The sequence below is a fragment of the Eubalaena glacialis genome, chromosome 10 (genome assembly GCF_028564815.1).
Source record: "Eubalaena glacialis isolate mEubGla1 chromosome 10, mEubGla1.1.hap2.+ XY, whole genome shotgun sequence".
Taxonomy (NCBI): domain Eukaryota; kingdom Metazoa; phylum Chordata; class Mammalia; order Artiodactyla; family Balaenidae; genus Eubalaena; species Eubalaena glacialis.
Genome location: NC_083725.1, coordinates 21,359,948 through 21,367,450, shown reverse-complemented (window position 1 = coordinate 21,367,450; position 7,503 = coordinate 21,359,948). Strand labels below are relative to the sequence as shown.

The following is a 7,503-nucleotide window of genomic DNA, read 5'->3' as shown; positions in this document are numbered from 1 at the left end:
TTTACTGACATTTAAATAAATGCCAACAAAACAAGCTGCAGTTAAGCACTTGCCATAGCAAATAAAGCATCATCAAGGTATTTGTTCTGAATCACAATTATATAAAAATGGAATGTGCAACTCTGAAATAAATGTTCATTTATTAGGTTAGGTGTGACTCATTGGTTAAAGTCTTACATTTTGGACACTTGTTTTTACATGACAATTGCAAGTCTTGCTATGCAAAAGTGAGTGTACTACACCTCCTTTCTCTGGGCTCCCAGCCCATCTTCAGTCTACTGCTTTCTGGTTTCCAGTTATCTCTGCTTTAACTGACATCTTTTCATAAAGTCTCCAGTGACCTTCTGATGAACATATCCAATGCCCCAGGTTACTTGAATCTTTGGAGCTTTTAATCCATTGATTCAATTAGTATTTATTTATCATCCACTCTGTGTTAGTGTTAGGCACTGATGTGACACATGGTAATAAAAAAAAAAGAAAGGACCCTCCCCTCCAAAAACCAACCAAACAAACGAACAAAAACCCACCCAAGAAAATCCCCAAACACACACCCAGACACACACAGGAAACAAAGGATAAAAACAAAAATCAAACCAAACCAAATGACAAACTAAACAACTAAACAACAGACTAAACTACAAAACAAACTTGGTTCCTGACCTCAAATATCCTATCATCTAGTAAGAAAATAGACATTAAATAAATAAGTACAGAGATAAACATTTAATTAAATTGTGATGAGTGCTATGAAAAGTGAAGCACATCATGTTCTGAGAAACTGTAACAGGGTACCCAATTTGAATTGAGGATAAAGGCAGAACCTCTGAGGAAGAGACTTGAAGGAGGAGAAGGGAGAAAAAGTCCAAATGGAGAGAGAAAAATAAATAATAGCTTGGAAAATATGTTTGGTTGGCTAACACGTGAAGAATATGAATCCTGTTTGGCTTGATCATTTCCCCAAAGCAGCAGATGAAGAGGAGGAATTGTCAGCTATCACAAATAAACTAAACAGTCATGGGGATACACAGGATACAGTCAAAGAGAAAGCATTCTGGAGCCATATTTTAAAGCAGATAAGAGAGACTAGCTTGCAACATTTTCTTCATTTTGAGGTAATTCAGAGAAAAAGGAGAGAAAGCCAAATTGCTTAAGCATGCATATAAAGAATGTGGAGTGTATTATGCAGATATGCCATCAGAAGAAAGAAAAGAAGTTAGGTACCTGTCAAGACACTGATTCTGCTACATTCCATCCAACACACAAGGGAATTTCTGGGAAGCTGTTTTTCCTTCTGACATATAGCAGACCTTCCCTTAATCCTTGATGGTACATAAATGTTGGGCACATCCACGGCCTCAAGGTTGGGGAAGATGAAGTCATTGGCTGAAAATTGTTTTATACGTCTAGGATTGCAAACAATAAGTATGAAAGAGAAACTGATAGGTTTTGCAGAAATGAAACTTCCTTTGTGTGGTTAGTACATGTGATTAAACAAGAACTGCAAAGTGTACTCGCCACCCTGTTTGGGCTTTTCTGGATCTTTGGCACTTTCATTCCTTGTACAGAAATAGGGGAAAAGTCTTTCTCTTTTTAAAAATTAAAAAAAAAATTCCTAAGGCAGTAGTTCTCAACCTTGTCTACACATCAAGATTACCTTGGGTCACTTTGAAAATTCCATGTGCCTTGGAAGCACTTCAGGACCTCCTTATCAGTGTGTCTGGGATGGGTTCAGGGATCAGTAATTTAAAAAGCTTCCCAAGTGATTCTGATGTGCTGCCAAATTTAAGACCTATTTTAGTAAGTAAGTCTTTATTTATCTATTCTCTCTTTTTTCTTTTTAAAATAATCCCTTTTCTGAAAATTAAATGCACATTGAAATAAACCCCAAACTTAAATGATCAGATTTCTTAAAATAAAAAGGAGGAGCTTAGAAACTTCCACTAGAATGTTTGTGATCTTACTGTCCTGCCCTCAGCACCCTGCTTTGTAGGTGGTGATGAGTAGCTGGGCCACAGGTCCCCATAGGCGAGTCTGACTTTGGCTGGAGGACTTGTTAGGGTTTCCCAAATATTCTCACTCACCACAGCCTCTGTACGACTCCAGATGTCTATAACGGTCTTCTGTCTAGTATTCTCTGCCTTTGACAGACCACATGTCCTAACCAGGCCTTCTGAAAATTGGGCCCCTGGAGCCATACCAGCTTCCCCCATTTGCCATTACTTCCCTTCACTTTGCTCTCAGTTTCCTCTAGCAGATGTCAACACATAGGTGTACAACCCTTTATCTGCAACCCTTGGGGCCACATGGGTCCTGGAATTCAGCATGTCTTAGACTTTGGAAAAGTAGATTCTGCATTCCACATCTTACATACTTCCCTTAGTGTGGCTGGAGGAGCACCCTGTAATCAAGCACTTGCATGTTCCTCAGGAAACACAAGATTACTCCCATGAATTGGGATGAATAAGGACTACAAACACTCTCATGTCTATTCAGTTCAAGTTTTGCCACCAAATGATATTGCTAGAACTTTATGAATAAAAAACTTTAGGAATGGAGGACCTGTGGTAGTTGCATTATTTAAAACTTGTTTTTCAAGATTGCCTTTTCACTGACTTTACTGGTTTTACTCATTGCTTATAACAGAAACATTGTAACATGAAGTTAAACGGATTTCCATTGTCAGTTGCTTTGAGTGTTAATACTTTCCATTTGGTCAGAAATGGAAACCCCAGATAACCCCAGATTTTTTTGTTGGGGGGAGAATAAAACTAAAATAGATTAAACAAACAGACCTTTAGAAGCTGTTACCATTGAACCCTGGTGACTCAAGTTCAGAAAATGAAATAGCTGACTTAAACCTCAGGTGGGCCATTTCACCCATGGTCATCTTAGTAACTCTCTTCAGCCTTCAGATGTCTTTCCCCGCTCTAATTTTACGTTATTTAGTCTTCATAGTTGTATTAGCTGAATTTCTGTTATATTGGCCTTCCTCATATCTGTCAGGACATGGGGCTGGGGGTGTCGGGGGGGGAGGTGGGCATGTTGTGGAGACTGAACTGTTAAATATCATGTGACCTTGTTGTTTTCACAGGCTGGTGAGGCCCAAGAGAACTCTGAGTTATGTGTATCTATTTCCCTATTAGATTAGCTACTCTTTAAGAGCAGTTTTTCTTCCCTGTGTGCCCCTTAGATCATGTGGTATAGTTCATGGGTGGTTTAAAAAATCCTATTGTTTTCTTAATAGTTGATAGTACAATTTCTTTTGGGAATAAGTGGTCTTAAAAGAAGAAAATACCTTGGAGCATTTGGGTATGAAAAAAGAGGCCCACCGTAGGATTCAGAGTGTGGGGCAAAACAAATGGAGGGTAGAATGACTTTGCATTAAAAAAAAAAATTGGTGGTGGTAGGAGGGGACAGAAAGGAGAGAGAATGGCTGAGCAATGTGGAAAATCAGCCAAAAGACTCTCTAGAACAGAATGACTATTAATTCCAGTTGTGATGGGTTGGCAGTGCAAACCCCATCTATTTCTTAATTTCTCTAAACTTTTTGTAACATCTGCTACACAAAGGCTTTGTGTGCATAATTTCGTTTGTGTGTGTGTGTATGTAAAACTAAGAAAGGTAGCTGAAAAACCCATGCAATAACTAACGAGCAAGTTGCAAGATACCAAGTGGAGAACAAGAAATCAGCTGAAGCAGGAGGTAGTTATGAGAACATAAGCCCCCCAGGAATGCACAGAAATCTTGGACAGGGATTTGGACTTTCAACATGAGGTATGCTGGAGACCAGTCTTGTCTAGATTTTAAGAGGCAAGTTGACCCTGAATGTCACCTAAATTAAGTAATAAATGCTCTACAAAGGTTACAAATGACATTACAAAATGATAAACACTGGACTCAGTAGAATGTTACAATTATCTGTAAAATGGAAAGAGTCCTGGAGAAGAAATTAGAATTCCTGGGTTTGAATTCTTTTTTTTTTTTTTTTTTCTTCAACTCCCAGCATCTTTATTTTTCCTAGAATCTAGACACGATGAACTCTAGCAGGGCAGTTATTACTATTTAAGCCTTACACTTTAGATTCTTTAAACTACTTCAATATTTGTAAATCTGAGAATGCACATTCCAATAACCGTGAAACTAAAATTTGAGATTATACCAAAAAATTTACTCAGTATTGATGTGACTACACAAAATTTTGTGTGCAATACATGGACTTTAATATTGCAGAATTTGGCCTTTTTTTAAATTGAAGTATAGTTGATTTACTATGTTGCAATTGTTTCAGGTGTACAGCAAAGTGATTCAGTTATATGTATACATACATATATCTATTCTTTTTCAGATTCTTTTCCATTATAGGTTATTATAAGATATAGAATACAGTTTCCTGTCCTATACAGTAAATACTTGTTGTTTATCTATTTTATCTATTGTAGTGTGTATCTGTTAATTCCAAACCCCTAATTTATCCCTCCCCCTCCCCCTTCCCCTTTGGTAACCATAACTTTGTTTTCTATGTGTGTGAGTCTATTTTTGTTTTGTAAATAAGTTCATTTGTATCATTTTTTAAGATTCCACATATAAGTGATATCATATGATATTGGTCTTTGTCAGACTGACTTCACTTAGTATGATAACTTCTAGGTCCAGCCATGTTGCTGCAAATGTTAATATTTCATTCTTTTTAATGGCTGAGTAATATTCCGTTGTATATATATATATATATATATATATATATATATATATATATACACCACATCTTCTTTATCCATTCATCTGTCAATGGGCATTTAGGTTCCTTCCATGTCTTGGCTGTTGTAAATAATGTTGCTGTGAGCATTGGGGTGCATGTATCTTTTCAAATTAGAATTTTCATCTTTTCTGGATATATGAATTTGGCCTTCTTACAAGAGCTTAGCTATAAACAAAAATACTTTTTGTTTGTCTGTCCTAACCTATGAAGGGTTGCAACCAACAGACTCCCTCCCACAGCTTTTCACTGTGTCCCTAAAAAACATAGATGATTTTTCCTCTTAGACAAGGGGGAAAAAAACCAAAATTCCCATCCAGAAAAAAATGTTAACCCAGAATTATCAAATTTTGGTTTCATCAGATAAAACACAAAAAATAGATTATAGGAAACGCTTACTTAAATCTTTTACCTAAGTAGTACTATAGGAATTTACAGTCTTGACCAAAAGAGGACACAGGTTTCTCGTTAAACTTTATTTTAATGGGTCTCAAAATTCTGTGACAGATTTTTGGTCAAATTGTTTCTATTAAAAATTACTGATTTTAAAAACTAATAACTTAAAACTGCCATACGCACACAAAAACAAGTGGTCCACAACACATTCTCCTTTCTTTCTGAAAGTTTTACCATGCATTATCATTAACCAGTCTTTTACTGTTAAACTTAAATGGCCAACAGAAACAAACAGTCCTGAGAATGTTCTTCCACAACTGATTAAGACTGGGGTGTCAGGTATTAGGGCTATTATCCACTTAGCCTTCTGAACTTTCTGGGTCATCCACTGCTTTGATGACACCCAAGACACGTCTGTATCATGTCACAAACAGCAAAATGACCCTGAGGAGGATTGTCAGAAAAGCTCTCAAAATACATGGGCTTTCCAGCAACCATATGAACCATGCCAGCATCACCAGCTTTACAGAATTGGGAGCCATCTTCCAGCTTCTTCCCAGAATAGCAGTCAACCTTCCTCTTCAGCCCAGCAAACTTGCAAGCAACGTGAGCTATTTGACAATCCTGCACAAGTGCATAGCCAGCACTGATTTGGCCTGGATGGTACAGGATAATCACCTGAGCTGTGAAGCCAGCTGCTTCCATTGGTGGGTCATTTATTGATTTATTTTTGGCTGCGCTGGGTCTTGGTCCTTGCGTGCAGGCTTTCTCTAGTTGCGGAGAGTGCGGGCTACTCTTCGTTGCGGTGCACGGGCTTCTCATTGTGGTGGCTTCTCTTGTTGCGGAGCACGGGCTCTAGGCACATGGGCTTCAGCAGTTGTGGCATGTGGGCTCAGTAGTTGTGGCTCATGGGCTCTAGAGAGCAGGCTCAGTAGTCGCGGTGCACGGGCTTCTCACTGCGGTGACTTCTCTTATTCTCTTGTTGAGCATGGGCTCTAGGCACGCGGGCTTCAGTAGTTGTGGCACACGGGCTCAGTAGTAGTGGCTCGTGGGCTCTAGAGTGGAGGCTCAGTAGTTGTGGCGCACGGGCTTAGTTGTTCCACGGCATGTGGGATCTTCCCGGACCAGGGATCAAACCCGTGTCCCCTGCATTGGCAGGCAGATTCTTAACCACTGTGCCACCAGGGAAGTCTCTGGTGGGTCATTTTTGCTGTCACCAGCCACAGTGCCACAACAAACATCTCTGACAGACATGTTCTTGACATTGAGGCCCACCTTGTCCCAAGATAGAGCTTCACTCAAAGCTTTAGGATGCATTTCAACAGACTTGACTTCAGTTGTAACGGTGACTAGAGCAAAGGTGACCATTATGCTGGGTTTGAGAACACCAGTCTCCACAGGGACAGTGCCAATACCACCAATTTTGTAGACACTAGACACCCTGGAGGAGCAGATGCAAGGGTTTGTCAGTTGGAAGACTTGGTGGCAGGATGCAATCCAGAGCTTCAAGCATCGTGGTTTCACTGGCATTGCCATCTTTATGAGTGACTTTCCATCCTTTGAGTCAAAGCATGTTTGTACTTGGCTGCAGCATGTTGTCACCATTCCAACCAGAAACTGGCACAAATGCCACTGTGTTGGGGTTGTAGCCAATTTTCTTAATGTAGGTGCTGGCTTTCTTAACGATTTCCTCGTATCTCTTCTGGCTGCCGGGTGGCTCAGTGGAACCCATTTTAACACCAACAATTAGTTGTATCACCCACAGTCTGTAAGCCAGAAGTGCATGCTCACAGGTCTGCCCATTCTTGGAGATCCCTGCTTCAACTTCACCAACACCAGCAGCAGCAGTCAGCGCAGCACAGTCAGCCTAGGGTGTGCCTATAGGCATGTTTTTAGTAGTCTCTGTGTCCTGGGGCATCAATGATACTACTTGCTGGTCTTGAATTTCTACAGGGGAATATCAGTGGTGATACCAAGCCCATGTTCAGCTTTCAGTTTGTCCAATACCCAGGCATACTTGAAGGAGTCCTTTCTCATATCAGCAGCCTCATTCTCAAATTTTTCTTTGATTCTTTTGTTGATCCCACCACATTTGTAGACCAGATGGCCAGTGGTGGTAGACTTGCTCTAATCTATGTGTCTGGTGACAAAAATATTGATGTGAATCATTTTCTTTCCCACTTTGGCTTAGATTTAGTTGTGATACTTGTGATCTGGTGGCAAATCTGTTGTGAAAAAGTAGGTTTGAATTCTGTGGCATTAAGTAATTATGGGACTTTGGGAAGATGCCTAATTACTCTGAGCTGCAGTTTTCTTACCTGTCAAAGGATAGAAGAAATTAATTATTGGTT

General features: G+C 39.7%; 1 pseudogene; it reads right to left on the bottom strand.

The window, feature by feature from the left end:
• Positions 1-5,533: 5,533 nt before the first annotated feature.
• Positions 5,534-7,049, bottom strand: LOC133099802 (elongation factor 1-alpha 1-like; annotated as a pseudogene).
• Between the last annotated feature and the right edge of the window lie 454 nt (positions 7,050-7,503).